Source organism: Panthera uncia, chromosome B4, assembly GCF_023721935.1.
Source record: "Panthera uncia isolate 11264 chromosome B4, Puncia_PCG_1.0, whole genome shotgun sequence".
NCBI lineage: Eukaryota > Metazoa > Chordata > Mammalia > Carnivora > Felidae > Panthera > Panthera uncia.
Genome location: NC_064809.1, coordinates 97,582,088 through 97,598,805, shown reverse-complemented (window position 1 = coordinate 97,598,805; position 16,718 = coordinate 97,582,088). Strand labels below are relative to the sequence as shown.

General features: G+C 37.6%; 2 long non-coding RNA genes across 6 annotated transcripts in view; one reads left to right on the top strand and one right to left on the bottom strand.

Moving 5' to 3' along the window:
* LOC125920309 (uncharacterized) overlaps positions 1–16,718 on the bottom strand; it is a 166,063-nt gene that overhangs the window by 129,397 nt on the left and 19,948 nt on the right. Inside the window, exon 4 of one of the 5 annotated variants that reach the window (XR_007457012.1) lies at positions 4,510–4,637. The exons of the other annotated variants lie outside the window; for them this stretch is intronic. This is a non-coding gene — a long non-coding RNA (uncharacterized LOC125920309). Of the gene's footprint in view, positions 1–4,509; positions 4,638–16,718 lie in introns of those variants that run through there. 5 annotated transcript variants of the gene reach the window in all.
* LOC125920313 (uncharacterized) lies at positions 955–7,516 on the top strand. Its single transcript, XR_007457016.1, has 3 exons — positions 955–1,041; positions 4,981–5,074; positions 7,197–7,516. It is a non-coding gene; the product is annotated as an uncharacterized LOC125920313 (long non-coding RNA).

Below are 16,718 nucleotides of genomic sequence, written 5' to 3'. Positions count from 1 at the left end.
TAAGGAAACCAAGAGTCAAAGATGTGTTATTCATTTGTGCATAGGGGAAAAAGACATGCTAAAACTCTTCTTAACAAAGAACCTCATAAATATTTAATTACCTTTTAAAAAGTAGAGAGGTCACTAACATTTTTTTTAATGTTTATTCATTTTTGAGAGATAGAGAGACAGAGCACAGGTGGGGGAAGGGCAGAGAGAGAGGGAGACACAGAATCAGAAGCAGGTTCCAGGCTCTGAGCTGTCAGCACAGAGCCAGATGTGGGGCTCAAACTCATGAACTGTGAGATCATGACCTGAGCCGAAGTTGGATGCTTAACTGACTGAGCCACCCGGGCGCCCCCAGAGATGTCATTTTTAAAATAATTACTGGGGAAGCAAATTATTAAGATAACCAGTTAGACCTGCAGACTGTTGCAGGTTGTAGAGAACTTTTCAACCTCTCAGGTCTGGCTGCCTTTAAAAGACTCCTTTGTATAAATACCTTTCAAAGAGAGTTTTATAACAACAGAAAACAGTTAGGTATTATGTTTTTATGAGTGTCCCCAAACTGAACAGGAAAATTAGACTGATACTTTTCTGAACATTCTAGATTCAACCTTTTATCAGAAATACCTTTATACTGCTGAACAATGTCTGCTTCTCTATAATAAAAGAAAGAACACTTCTCCCCTTCTTTGTTTTTCTGAAAAATTCCAGGGATACTTAGCAGGAAAAGGGAAAAACTTTAAGTTTGTTAGAACTTCTGGCGGCAACTGATAGAGACCCAGCTGAGCTACATAGAAAGGGAAAATGGCAGAGATGCAGGACCAGGGCCTCAAGCACCAATGGGAAATCAAAAGAGGCTCTCTACCCTAGGTCTCTGCTTCCCCTCCAAGTCTTCATTCTTCTCTCTTCCTGCACACTAGCTGTCTCTCTAGGCCACAGGACAGAAAATATCCACCATCAACAACTCCTTTTCCAGAGTTCAAGACAGCTGAAATCCTCAGGCCTAATTCCAAATCCCCAGGGAAGGAGTCTCACTGGCCCATCTTGATCCCCAGGGTGAGTGTATGTCCCTCATTCTTGCAAAACGATTCCATTCCAGGTGATTGCCTTTATACATTTCATAGGTTAAGTAACCCTATTATATTGGAAATATAATAAACTCTGTATCAGTACATTTCAAGCTATTATCATTGCCTATTTGTGATGGTGTTTTCAGAGCAGTAATAACAAGCTCACTCAAATAAACTAGTGTTTCCATTTCAACTGATTTATTTGCAAGAAACAAGTTTATATGCTAATATGCAATTCTGATTCACATGAACTATCCATTAAAAAGTTAGAGGTGTCTTTTTAAGCTCATAAGCACTGAGAAGCAATGGTCTTACCTTGTCTTATGAAGAGAAACAAGGGAGAAAACTTGGGGAGTAAAAGATATTGTTCAATTTACCAAAGTCTGAGTATGGATGTTTGACTTTTATCAGATGATCTATTTTCTTCTATTTTATCATAATAATCTATTTTTCTAATTTCATAAAAATAGATATGAGATAAGCACTATTTAGGAACCACTCAGTAAAAAGCTGGTGTTGCCTATGCTTTCCATCTGTGGGAGAATTTGGAATATAAAGAATTGAAGAAAATTTTGATTACTCAAGAAAATGCCCATTTATTCAATTGACAAATATCTATTATGTTTTTGCTATTGTCTGGTGCTTGGCATACAGTGACCAACAAAACAGACAAATTCCTTTCCCTTTCAGAGATTACATCTAGTGGGAGAGACAGTTAATAAACAAGTAAATACATAAAATTATGTCAGGTGGTGATAAGAAATATAAAGGAAAATAAAAACAGTATGAAGGGAAAGAGTGCAAGAGGTTCTAGTTTAAATAGAGTGAATGGTCAAGGAAGCCTCTTTGAGGTGATACTTGACAAGAATCTAAAGGAAATAAAAGGAGTAAACTATGTTAATATTTGGGAGATAATGAGTTTTGAAATTCTGAGTGTGGTTGATTCCCAAACAGACTCCAACAAGCTTCTTAAAGTCATCAAGTGAATTTTCCTACAGGACAATCTTAGTTTAGGCAGTGAATGTACTGGTTCATGTGCCCTCCATCAGCTCTGCCACTGCAATCTCTGGTTCTGCCCCCACCATCATTCTCTTGTTCATCTTGGGCTACAAAACACCACCAACAACGCTAAGTGCCTCGGTTCTTTACAAGACTTTCTGGAGAATGGCACAACTCTTTCAGCCAACCTTTAGATGGTCATCCTAAGAGTGGTAAGGGTGGAGTAAGGGGACGTGTATATGTATGCAGGGACTTTTATTCTCATCCCTTTATCTCTATCAGCTGCCCAGACAAACCTGACAAATAAATATACAATGAAGTCATAGTGTACTTATATACAAGCAACTTCAAAATAAGCTCCCAAAGTGAGTTCCCCTCCCCCATCCTAATATCTTCAAACACACATACACGAAAGCAAATGCTGTTCCCAATGTCCCCAAATGGAAATTCTGGCACCAATATTGACTGGCTTCATATGGTTAAAGCTCATTTGGCTCTCACTAGCTAGCTTTCCCTACTGAATTTACAGTTTCCATGTTGTCGTAAGCTGGGACCCCAGGAGCCAACTCTAAGACTAAGTTAATGTGTATGATGTTCATTAAGGGATGCCTTGGGATATGCAACTGTGGAAGGGAAGGCAAGGAAGCAAGAGTAGACAGAGGGAGAAGTTGATGCTGCTGTGATGCGGTCCCAATGACAGGCTGACCTGATGCTACAGAGACCTCTAGAGCTAGAATGGTCCTTCTGCACTGCCCAAGGTGGGCCAAAAAGAGTAGATCTTTATACTCCCACACTGATCAATTATTTTGAAGAAGCCCAAGCCACAGAGAAAGGACATGTATACATGTTCTAGCCAAAAGCCCTTGCTGAGGTCCCAGCCAACAGCCCACATCTCCTGTACACATGTGGGTGCAGAAGCCTCAAGATGACTCTGGCTCCAGCCACAGTCTGACTGCAGCCACAAGAGCCTGGGCTTAACTGAGTCTAGTTAGCCTCCAAAGCCATGAGTGATGATGATAATAATAATAAACAAATAGACTATTGTTCTGGGCAACTGGGTTGAGGTGGTTTATTACACACAGCTATTGATAATTAGAACAGTGAAGAATTCTACTAAGAAACTGAGGCAGCTTTTTCTTAACATTTTCTAGTAAAAGCACTTAGTATTATTGTTTTCAGATCTAACCATCATCCTAAAGTTCTCTTCACAATTTCTCTCAAGAGACCTTCATACCTTCAAAATAAGATCCTAAGATGTGCCTTTAACCTCTCTGAGGTAAACAAGCAAATAATTTTCCTGTCTTAGGTAGGATGTAGATTATGACTCTAAGGACACTAAAGTAACAACTTATTTTCTGTTGACAGAAACTGTGCTACACTACAGAACCAAGTAGCTGCATCCAATGGAATTACTGCAGTTTATTGCATTTCCTTTTATCTGCTCACATTTACTAGTTCATTCTGAGACTCTGTTTTAATATGTAGGAAGCCAATGCTAAATACCTTAAAGGAAAAAAAACAGTCAACAGTGAAAGAAAAAAATTTTTTTCAAGTTCATGGAAGTCGCTGAAGGATTTAAAAAGAATATCATGTTCTGATTTACAATTTCTTAAATGTTTATTTCTGAGAGACAGACAGACAGAGAGAGAGAGAGAGAGAGAGAGAGAGAGAGAGACTGCAAACAGGGGAGGGGCAGAGAGAGAGAGAGAGGGAAAGACAGAATCCAAAGGAGGCTCTAGGCTCTGAGCTGTCAGCCCAGAGCCCGACATGGGGCTTGACCTCATGAACTGCATGAACCACAGGAACCGTGAGATGGTGACCTGAGCCGAAGTCAGAAGCTTAACCAACTGAGCCACCAAGGCAGGGCGCCCCTGATTTACATTTTTAAAACTATGCTGTTTCTGTTGTGTGAAGAATAGTAAGGCGATGCCAAAGGAGGGCTATGGCAATCATCCCAAGGAAAGATGATAAGACAAAAATCAGTAGGATTGGGGCACCTGGGTGGTTCAATTGGTTAAGTGTTTGGCTCTGGATTTCTTTAGCTCAGGTCATGATCTCATGGTTTGTGAGTTCAAGCCCAGTGCTGGGCTCTGGGCTGACAGTGTGGAGCCCTGCTTGGGATTTCCTCTCTCTGTCTCTGTCTCTGTCTCTGTCTCAGTCTGTCTCTCTCAGAATAAATAAATAAACAAAAAAATCAGTAGGATTGATGATGACTTCAATATAGAAAGCAGGAAATGTGAAATTATCAAGGGTTTCTGAAATGAGCAGCTGGAAGAAAAAGCTAAAAGAGAAGTGGAGGGGAAGGAAAGATTCAAAGTTTAGTTTCAGCCATGTTCAAATTCAGATGTTTCCATAATGAAAATATCAGAAAAGAACACTCAGATAATGCCCTCTGGAACCCAAAGAGAGGTGTGGGCTGGAGTGGGGAAAATAAGAGAACAATCCAGTTTGCAAATGTGCTCCTACATTTGTTGTTTAATCAAAGTGCTTTCAATTTCATTTAGAATCTTCAAAAATTATTGTTCAGTCTTGTAGAAATGAAGATGTGCCTTATTTGTAAGGTTGCCGTGAAATGTCTGCCATCTGGTGGACATAAATAAATACAAATTTAGATGTAAATTTTTCTCATCCAATGGAATAGAAACATTACTGCCAAGTTGACCAACATAAGTCTTTCTAATATCACTGTCTTGCTAACAAACATTTACATCTTTGTATTTCTCATTAGGGAAAACATTTAAACCTAAATCACATCAAAGTATACAGTACTGGAAAGATTGATAAGAGGAATCCTTAGTTTGATAAAATATTAAAACCAAACACACGTATAATCCCAAAAACTGGATTTTCTAAGAACTACCTTGGAAAAAAATGTAGCCTTTTGGCTCTTTAACAAAAAATAAATTAATATTTATCTTTCCCCCAGATCACAGTCAGTGGGTGCTGGGGAGCTGGCTTCCATAGGCTCATGAGAGCTGACTGTGCACATCTCTTCCCAACTCTAAGTTCAGTGATTTCAGGTTGGTAACTTGAAACTGGCCATGGTGGGGGTATTTTTGCTACAGAAATCAGGAGATACTTGAAATCAGAGTTGTTGTTTTTTTTGTTTTTGCTTTTATTTCAGAAAATCAGTTTAGCAGCATACTATACATACCTCTGTTCTCCCTTGAGTCTACCAATTAAAAAAAAAAAGCATTCCATGAAGCGGTTAAAAACTTTAAGTTTCTACTTAAATACACATTTCCAAATTTTGGAACACTATGGAATTTTTTAGGAAATACTATCTGAGTTTTATATTTTTCTTTTAGTTGGAGGAGACCAGAGTGAACTTTTAAAAGGTTATTCATTATTAAAATTATTGCATAAAGATCTCAAATTGTTGTAGTCTTTACCAGTCCTGGCATTTGGATTCCTTGTACTGATGATCGTCAGCTAATAGGAGTGATGGTTAACTACATAGCTCCAAAATTGGGACCAGAAACCTAAATGCTCTATATGCTTTGAGACCTTCCTTTTAGAGGGGTGAACTCAAAGGATATAAGTTCTTATTTGTCTGATGACTCAGAAACAGTCCCTCTGATATTTTCTGAGAGCACTGTGATCAGCTTACCTTTGCCTCAGGTGACATTGCCTTAAAGAGGCGTTTTAAACCATAAATGTGAGGGAATTCATTTCTTACAATCCAATCTCTTATTAACACATAAGGACAACTCCTACACATAAAGCTATTGGACCAGGGTCTTTATGTTCAGGTTCTCTACCATGCCATTTTCTAAAATGGGACTTTCAGACCTTGTGAATTCCATAAACCCTCAGATCAAAGAAAAAGCAGCTTTCTGCTTTCTGAAACAGAAATGAATAGGCCTGTTTCATGTCAGCTGAGGTTCAATATGGCAAACAAATTCTGTTCAGTGGAAGAATTCATAGGGTCTTTCGATTAGCCTTCAGTGGTAACAAGTGATAGTATTTCATAATAGGTGCAAATGGATTGAGATGGGGATTTGAACAGAAAGGGTATTTGAGTTGGATCATGTTATGAGGCAATGGAGATGTCCAGCATTACTGGTCATTAAAAATAACAATTAGAGGGGTGCCTGGCTGGCTCAGTGTGCAACTCTTGATCTTAGAGGTGTGAGTTCGAGCCCTCTGTTGGGTGTAGAAATTGCTTAAAAATAAAATCTTAAAAAAATTTTTTTAAAGTAGTAATTAGAAAAGTTTTACCAATATAATGCATTCCCACCAAGTAGCTTCAACTTTCACTTTCTTGAGGACAGCAATTTGGTATCTCCTACACCTAGCATAAAACCTCAAAAGATATTTGTTTGTTATGCAGGTAAAAGTGAATGCATTGTTAATTTAATGCCTATTTTCCCCCAGGAGACTGCAAGTTCCATTAGTTCAGGGATCATATCTGTCTTATAAACACTGTATCCTCAGTGCTGGCATATAGTAGGGAATTTATAAATATTGATTGAATGAACTAAAAGAATATAGATATTAGGTATGATACATAGATACTGGATCCAATGCAGATACATTTAAATTTGTTTTGCAGGTATTCTGGCTTATCAGAATGCCATTTTGTCTTTTATAGGTGATTATATAAAAGCAATTAGGAGGCCTAATTTAACCATCTCATGATATACAGGATTCTGATTTTGCAGGGTCTGAATTTAGTGTAATAAGGAAATTTTCTTAGTTTCCTCATGTCAGACACTAGTTGAGGAAAAAACAATTCACCCACAATGTTCTTGGAGTAACTCTTCCTACTTTTTTTTTTTTTTTAATGTTTATTTTTGAGAGGGAGGGGGAGGGGGAGAGGAAAGGAGGGAGGGAGAGAGAGAGAGAGAGAGGGGAAGAGAGAGGGAGAAAAGGAGGGAGAGAGGGAGAGAGAACGTGAATGGGGAAAAGGCAGAAAGAGAGGGGGATAGAGGATCCAAAGTGGGCTCTATGCTGACAGCAGGGAGCCTGATGTAGGGTTCTAACTCACAAACCGGGAGATCATGACCTGAGCCAAAGTTGCACACTTAACCTACAGAGCCACCCAGGTACCCCCTCCTACTCTCCTTTAGAGAACTTGAGATCTGTGGTTCCCCTGAGTTACTCAAACCATTGTGCTTTCCTTCCCTTTTCTTTTCACAGACTGAAGGAACCTGATCTCCACCTCATGTCTAAGACTTTCCATGAGACTTTCTTTGAAAACTGTCAAATTAAACAACTGGTATGTTTTTGCAATACAAAATGCTACCCATTCAACCCTAGGGATAACAGGGAGTAAAAGCCATAATTATAATAATCCAATTAAAAGTGGGCAAAAAATCTAAATAGACATTTTTCTAAAGAAGATACATGAAAGGCCAACAAGTACATGAAAAGATGTTCAACAGCATTAATCATTAAGGAAATGCAAATGAAAACCACAATGAGATCTCTCCTCAAGCTTGTTAGAATAGCTATCACCAAAAAAACAAGAGATAACAAATGCTGGCAAGGATGTGGGAAAAGGGGAAACCTTGTGCTCTGTTGGTGAGACTGTAAACTGGTACAACCACTATGAAAAACAGTATGGAGATTTCTCAAAAAATTAAAAATAGAAATACCATTTGATCGAGCAATTTCACTTCTGGGAATATTTATCGAAAGAAACAAAAACACTAACTCAAAAGGATATCTGTACCCCTATGTTCATCATAGCATTGTTTGCAATAGCCAAGATATGGAAACAACCTAAGTGTCCATCAGTAGATGAATGGATAAAGAAACTGTGGTATCTATATACAACAGAATTGTATTTAGCCATAAAAATGAGGGAATCCTGCCATTTGGGACAACATGGGTGGACCTTGAGGACATTATGTTATGGGAAATTAGTCAGACAGATTAAGACAAACACTGTAAGGGAGTGCCTGAGTGGCTCAGTTGGTTAAGCATCCGACTTCGGCTCTGGTCACGATCTCATGGTTCATGAGTTCAAGCCCTGCATCGGGCTCTGTGCTGACAGCTCAGAGCTGGAGCCTGCTATGTATCCTGTCTCTCTCTCAGCCCCTTCCCTGCTCTCACTCTGTCTCTGCCTCTCTCTCTCCAAAATAAATAAACATTAAAAATATTTTTTAAAAAAGACAAATACTGAAAGACCTCACTTACATGCAGAATCTTTTTAAAAAATCAAACACATTAAAAAAAAGATCATATTTGTGGTTACCAGAAGCAGGGAGTAACGAGAGGGGAATTGAAGGAAGATGGTCCAGTTATAAGATACATTAGTACTAGGGATGTGACACACAGCATGCTGACTATAGTCAACATGGCTTGATGGGAAAATTGTTCAAAGAGTTCTTATCACCAAGGGAAAAAATTTTTTTTTTTTACTTTCTCCTTTTATTTTATGTATATAAGATGATGGATGCTAACTAAACTTATTGCAGTAATAATTTAATAACATAATTTTTATGCTATAACCTTAAACTTATACAGTGATGTTATGTCAAATATATCTCAATAAAACTGTAAGAAAAAAAAGAGTCCCTGAGTACAAGCCTTTCTTAAGATAGATGTCCTAAGCAGGAATTACATGAATCTCTGGATACAATCAGATAGTGAAAACCAATACTCCATGCTAAAAGGTACTACTTCCTTTTCATTTTGTGAAAAGGAAAAAGCACAAGGGCAAGTAAATACTTTAGTCATATAGAGTAGAAGAAACAAGAACTTTGAAACTGTACAGAACCTGGTTTTAAATGTTATTCTCGTTTGCCCTTGAGAAAGTTACTGAGCCTCTTTGCACCTTGATTTCTCTTATGAAAATCCAGTTAAAAATATCTAAGTGTGGTTGTGAGGATCAACTGACACAATTTAGCATAATAAAGAACACATACAAATCATTCAATAAACATGTATCACTTTATTACAGACGTCTTTGTGATATGTGGACCACAGAAAAGCTACAGATGTCTACAAAGAAACTCTACAGAGAATTAAAATACTGAGTGCATCTTCCCCTTTGTGTTTATATTGTAAAGAGACAATATAAAGCCAGTCCAGCTCTCACCACCATTTTCTAACATCCTACTATCTATTACCTTTCAGTTCTTGTAAGTGCTATAAAATTAGTTTCCCCTTGAGGATAGCCACTTATATGCCTAATAACCACAATCTTCTAATATGTGTTAGGTTCCAGTTCTTGTAAGTGCTACAAAATTAGTTCCCCCTTGAGTATGCTACTTATTTGCCTAATAGGTAGAGAACTGAACACACCATTTTGCCTCACACAAACCGTTCCTCTTTCTGACTTCCTGATTCCTGTGAATAACATCAAACATTTCCCAGTAACTCGTGCTTGAAGCTCTAATCATCTTTTTCACAACCATTTCTCCCTCACCACCACTTAACTGATCATAGTTCCCACAGTATTTTCAAACTCTATTTCTACCTATTTCCCCTTCTAGGGTCACCATCCTAGTTCAGGCCTCCAACCCGGTTTTCTTGCCTCAAGTCCCTTTTCGCCACCAAATTCTTTTCATCTCTAGTTCCCAAATAAATCTTAAGCAAATAATGCTTCTATCATTGAACGTGTTTTACCCCATTACCTCTGCCTCTGCTGAAACACCTCTGGTGGCTCCTCATTGCTTACCAAACTCTAGGCTTTCAACACCTTCCACAAGATGACCCCTTACTACCTTTCTGACCTTATCTTTAATTACTCTATTATTTGCATCCATCTTGCCTCTTCCCAAGAAGTCCCTGTGCCTTTTTACCTTCATACAACTATTATTGTTTCTCATACTTTGAAAAACCTACAATCTCATTTCACCTGTCCAATTCATGTCACTCTTTAAGGCCAAACCAAATGCCATCTCTCTAGCAAGTGAAATAGTAGATTTATAGAAAATTCATTTTAAAATCGATGAATTTCTTTAATTCATTAAACACAAACAATGAAATAAAATTCTACCCTGAAGGATTAGGTTTGTTCCTGGCAACAAGATTAAGAATTAAAATGAAATCATTAGAAAATTAGTGTGGGGGTTTGACTAGTTAGACAAAAATAGAGGCCAGGAGTCTTTATTTTGGCAAGAAGAATGGAGGGTTAGAAATGGGGGACTGAGCTAGAGCCAGAATAGACTATGATGGGTCATGATTACCAGTAAGTTGGTGAGAGCAGTTAGGCCAGTATTGGTTATAATAGCATAGACTGGTCTGAGAGTGTGAAAAGTTGTGCATAAATGCAAATTATGTGAAAATGGATTGCTACCACACTTACAAGTTAGGTTCGCTTATGGCCAGCAGTTCTCAAAATGTGGTCTGTGGATGACATGAAGTCCCTGAAAACCTTTCAAGTAACCGCAGGGTCAAAACTATTTACAAAATAATACTAAGACACTACTTGCCTTTCAAACTGTGTTGACATTTGTACTATAATACGAAGGCAATGGTGGTAAAATTGCTGGTGCCTTAACAGAAATCATCGCAGTGATACCAGCCTATACTGATAGCCATTGCATTCTTCACTGCTATATACTCACAAAGAAAAAAAAAAGTTTCATTTAATTATATGCTTGATAAAATAGCAATAATTACTCATTTTATTTCACATGAACTACTAATTCCATGTCTTTTAAAAATTCTATGATACAAAGTGCATACAGCATTCCTGCTGGATACCTAGGCACAATGGTTGTCCTGAGGACAAGGATTTATGTGATTCGGTTGTGAGTTGAACAAGCCATTTTTTTTATATGGAACACCATTTTTACTTGAAGGAATGACAGACAAACTACAGTTATTCAGACTTGGGTATCTGGCAGATATCGTCTCAAAACTTAGTGAAGTCTGTCACTTCAATGAAAACAAACTGTGGCATTTGTTGTTAAAGATAAAATTTGAGCTTTCAAGAGAAATTCAGAATTTTGGGAAACTTGTATCCATCCATGAGTTTGACAATTTCCTAATTCTTTTATTTATTTATTATTATTATTATTTTTAAAATTTTTGTTTAATGTTTATTTATTTTTGACAGAGAGAGAGAGACAGAGCATGAGCGGGGGAGGGGCAGAGAGAGAGGGAGACACAGAATCAGAAGCAGACTCCAGGCTCCAAGCTGTTAGCACAGACCTTGGCACGGGGCTCAAACTCATGGACCGTGAGATCATGACCTGAGCTGAAGTTGGACACCCAACCGACTGAGCCACCTAGGCACCCTGACAATTTCCTAATTCTTAAGGACTTTTCTGATGAGATCAGTGACAATGGTAATAAATGTGAGTTTTTGATAATTCAAAATGAGATGTATCAGAATTTGGAAGATATGTATACCTCAGTGAACCACTATTTTCCAAATGACCAATGCATGATGTTACAAAATAATGCATAGTTCCATTCAAAGTTCAAGATACCCCATTATACATCAGTGGATTTTAATGTTACAGTATACAAATGTCCATCCATACAGCTTCAGATTCCACATTGCTACTAATTTTTAAGAAACTATCACTTATAGGGTTTTGGAGGTGTGATATCAAAGAAGAATATTCACAATTATCTTTTTAAAAAAACTATTAAAATTCTCCTTCCTTCTCCAATTACATATGTGTATGAGACTGGATTCTCTAAATTTAATTCAACTAAAACAACATATCAGAACAGATTAAATATAGAAGCAGATATAAGAATTGAGTTGTCCTGTATTTGCTCTGTGGCAACCCCGCTCAGAAGGTAGCCTCATTTTGGAAGTAAAACGTTCGCTGATGTTAATAGTACTCTCTTGTTTAAATAGTAACAATCATAATGTACTGAACAAGAATGATTTTAGATTTTCAGAAAGTAGAATTCACCAACAGGCAGGGGAAGATTCACCAACAGAAGGAAGATTGAGCTCACCTCCTCTCTTGGACACACACCAAGGCAACAACTACATGTAATGCAACTCATTGTGAAAATGACCTGAAGACTAGCAGAATGGACCTTCCACAGGTAAAGTCATAAAGAGAAGGCCATATCAGGGGCACCTGGGTGGCTCAGTCAGTTAAGCGTCCAACTTTGGCTCAGGTCATGATCTCACAGTTCGTGCGTTCAAGCCCTGAGTTGGGTTCTGTGCTCAGAGCCTCTCTCTGCCCCTTCCCTGCTTGTGCTCTCCCTCTCTCAAAAATAAATAAACACTGAAAATAAATTTTAAAAAAAATTAATATTCTTCTCAAACTATTCTAAAAAATAGAAGAGGAAGGCCTGCTTCCAAATTCATTCTACCAGAACCAAAGTACAAAAAACCAAAATTACAAACCAATATTCCTGATGAACATAGATGCAAAAATCCTCAAAATATTATCAAACTGAATTTAAAAATATATTAGTGGGGGCGCCTGGGTGGCTCAGTCGGTTAAGTGTCCGACTTCGGCTCAGGTCATGATTTCACGGTTCGTGGGTTCGAGCCCCGCATCAGGCTCTGTGCTGAATGCTTGCTCAGAGCCTGGAGCCTGCTTCAGATTCTGTGTCTCCTTCTCTCTCTGCCCCTCCTCCACTTGCACTCTGTCTCACTCTGTCTTTCAAAAATAAATAAATGTAAAAAAAATAAAAATAAAAAAATAAAAATACATTAGCGTGTTAACTAACTGGAATTAAAATTAAAACTGAAAAAAAATACATTGAAAGAATCATTCAGGATGTCCAGCGTATGCAAGGATGACTCAATATCAGCAAACCAATCAATGTGATACATCACATTAACAAAATGAAGGATAAAAATCATATGATCATTGTAATAAATGCAGAAAAAACATCTGACAACATTCAACATTCATGATAAAAACTTTCACAAAATGGGTTTGAGGGAACATACCTCAACATAATAAAAGCCATATATGACAAACCCATAGCTAACATCATACTCAATGGTGAAAGGCTGGAAGTGTTTTCTCTAAGATAGGAATAAGACAAGGATGTCTACTCTCATTGCTTTTACTGAACATAGTACTGGAAGTCCTAGCCACAAAAATCAAACAAGAAAAAGAAATAAAAAGCATCCAAACTATTAGGGGAAAGTCAAACTGTCATTATTTGCAGATGACATGATACAGTATGTAGAAAACCCTAAAGACTCCACCAAAAGACTATTAGAACTAATAAATAAATTCAGGAAAGTTGCAGGATACAAAATCAATTATACAGAAGTCTGTTGAATTTCTATACACTAATAGAAAAAGAAATAAAGAAAATAATCCCGTTTATAATTACACCAAAAAGAATAATATACCTAGGAATAAATGTAACTAAGAAGGTGAAAGATCTGCACTCTGAAAACTATAAAACATTGATGAAAAAAATTGAAAAATGACAAACAAATGAAAAGATATGCTCATTGACTGGAATAATTAATACTGTTAAAACGTCCATACTTACCCAAAACAATCAACAGATTCAATGCTATCTTCATCAAAATACCAATAATATTTTTTCACAGAACTAAAAGAAGTAATCCTAAAGTTTATATGGAACTGTGCAAAGAAGACATTGAATTGCCAAAGCAATCTTGAGAAAGAAAGAGCAAAGCTGAAGGTATCACAATCCCAGATTTCAAACTATATAACAAAGCTATAGTAATAAAAACAGTATGGTATTGGTACAAAAATAGACACATAGATCAAGAGAACAGAAAGCCCAGAAATAAACACATGCTTATATTGTCAATTAATTTATGCCAAATGTGACAAGAATATACAATGGGGAAAAGACAGTATCTTCAATAAATAGTGTTGTGAAAACTGAACAGATACATGCAAAAGAATGAAATGGGACCACTTTTTTATGCTGAACATGAAAATAAATTCAAAATGGATTAAAGACCTAAATATAAGACCTGATACCATAAAACTCCTCAAGGAAAACATAGACAGTAAACTATTAGACACTGGCCTTAGCACTATTTTTCCAGATCTGTCCCCTCAAGTAAGGGAAATAAAAGCAAAAATTAAAAATTGGGACTACATCAAATTAAAACTTTTTTTTTTTTTTGCACAGTGAGGGAAATGATCAACAAAATGAAAAGGCAACCTACTGAAAGACAATATATTTGCAAATGATATACTCAATAGGAGGTTAATATCCAAAATACATTCTCAACACACACTCATACAACTCAACACACATATAAAAGCAAATAATCCAATTTTAAAAATGGGCAGAGGATTTGCATAGACATTCTTACAAAGAAGACATGCAGGAAGCCAACAGACACATGAAAAGGTGCTCAACATCACTAAAAATCAGGGAATTGCAAATCAAAACTACAGTGAGAGGGGTGCCTGAGTGGCTCAGTCAGTTGAGTGTCTGACTCTTGATTTCGGCTCAGGTCATGATCTTGTGGCTGTAGAATTGAGCCCTGAGTCAGGCTCCATGCTGGTCATGGAGTTTGCTTAAGATTCTCTCTCTCAGGGGCGCCTGGGTGGCTCAGTCGGTTAAGCAGCCGACTTCGGCTCAGGTCATGATCTCGTGGTCCGTGAGTTCTAGCCCCGCGTCGGGCTCTGTGCTGACAGCTCAGAGCCTGGAGCTTGTTTCAGATTCTGTGTTTCCCTCTCTCTGACCCTCCCCCGTTCATGCTCTGTCTCTCTCTGTCTCAAAAATAAATAAAAGTTAAAAAAAAAATTAAAAAAAAAAAAAAAGATTCTCTCTCTCATCCTCTGCCCCTCTCCCCAACTCCCCCGTGTTCTCTCTCTGTAAAATAAAAACAAACAAATAAAACACAGTGAGGTATTACCTCACACCAGTCTGTTTGTGGGACTGTAAATGGTGCAACCACTATGGAAACAGTACAGAATTACCTCAAAAAATTAAAAACAGAAATATCATACAACCCAGTAATTCCACTTCTGGGTATTTAGCTGAAGAAACAAAAAGACTAATTCAAAAAGATACATGCAGCTCTATGCATATTACAGCTCTATTTACAATAGTCAAGATGTGCAAGGAACCTAAGTGTCCACAGATAGATGAATGGATAAAGAAGATGTGATAAACATACACAATAGGGGCACCTGGGTGGCTTATCGGTTAAGCGTCTGACTTCAGCTGAGGTTATGATCTCATGGCTCAGGGTTCGAGCCCCGTGTCAGGCTCTATGCTGACAGCTCAGAGCCTGGAGCCTGCTTCAAATTCTTTGTCTCCCTCTCTCTCTGCCCCTCCCCAACTTGTGCTGTCTCTATCTGTCCCTGCCTTTCAAAAATAAATAAACGTTGAAAAAAAAATACACAATTGATTATGGATTACTACTCAGCCACAAGAAAGGATGAAATCTTGCCATTCACAACAACATGGATGGACATAGAGGGTTTTATGCTGAGTAAAATAAGTCAGACAGAGAAAGACAAGTATTACACGATTTTACTTACATGTGAAATCTAAAAAACAAAACAAACAAACAGAAAGAGACTCATATAATGCAAAGAACAACTGGGGGTTGCCAGAGGGGAAGGGATTATGGGATAAGTGAAATAGTGGAAGAGAACTAAGAGGTACAAACTGCCAGGGGGCCTGCGTGGCTCAATTGGTTGAGTGTCCAACTTCGGCTCAGGTCATGACCTCACAGCTCATGAGTTTGATCCTGCATTGGGCTCTGTGCTGATGGCTCAGAGCCTGGAGCCTGTTTTGGATTTCTGTGTGTGTCTCTCTCTCCCCCTTCTCCACTCATGCTCTATCGCTCTCTCTCAAAAATAAATATTGAAAAATTAAAAAAAAAAAAAACAGGTACAAATTTCCAGTTATAAGTCACAGAAATGGAAAGTACAGCACAGGGAATATCATCAATATCATCAATACAAAGTTATTGTAATAACTTTGTATGGTGAAAGACAGCAACTAAACTGATTGTGGTGAGGATTTTGTAATGTACATAATTGTCAAACACTGTATTGTATACATGAAACTAATATTGTATATCAATTATACTTTCATTAAAATTAAAAAAAGAACTGAGCTGTCCTCTATAAAGCCAGCCATTAAAGGGATATGCAAAAATGTAAAACCAATAGTACTCACTAAATTATTCTGGAAAATACATTTAATAAAAAAATGTTATTTATGTTAAAATATAATGGGTATTGTAATCTTTAAAGGAATCAAAAAAAATTTTTAAGTAGGCTTCACACACCCAGTGCAGACAACGCGGGGCCTGAACTCATGACCCTGAGATCAAGACCTGAGCTGAGATCAAGAGTCAGACACCTAACTGAATGAACTACCTAGGCACCCCAGAAATTGATCAATTTCTTTTTAAAGTTTTATTTATTTATTTTGAAGTTGGGGGGAGGGAGAGGCAAAGACAGAGGGCAATAGAGAATCCAAAATAGGCTCTGTGCTACCAGTGCAGAGCCTGATCTGGGGCTTGAACCCATGAACTGTGAGATCATGACCTGAGCCAAAACCAAGAGTCAGATGCTTAACCAACTGAGCCACCCAGGTGCCCCAGGAATGAATTAATTTTTTAAAAATCCTGCTATAATTTCTAACACAATAAATATCAACAAATTTAATCCATATAAACAAAAGCTCTTTGGAATTTTCCATAATTTTTTAACATTAAACATTTAAGAACTGCTGCTCTTGACAGCTGCCCAGGGCAGCCTTCTTAGGACTGTTAGGAAACAGAGGTTAAGGAATGGATAGCTCCCCTGTTTAAGT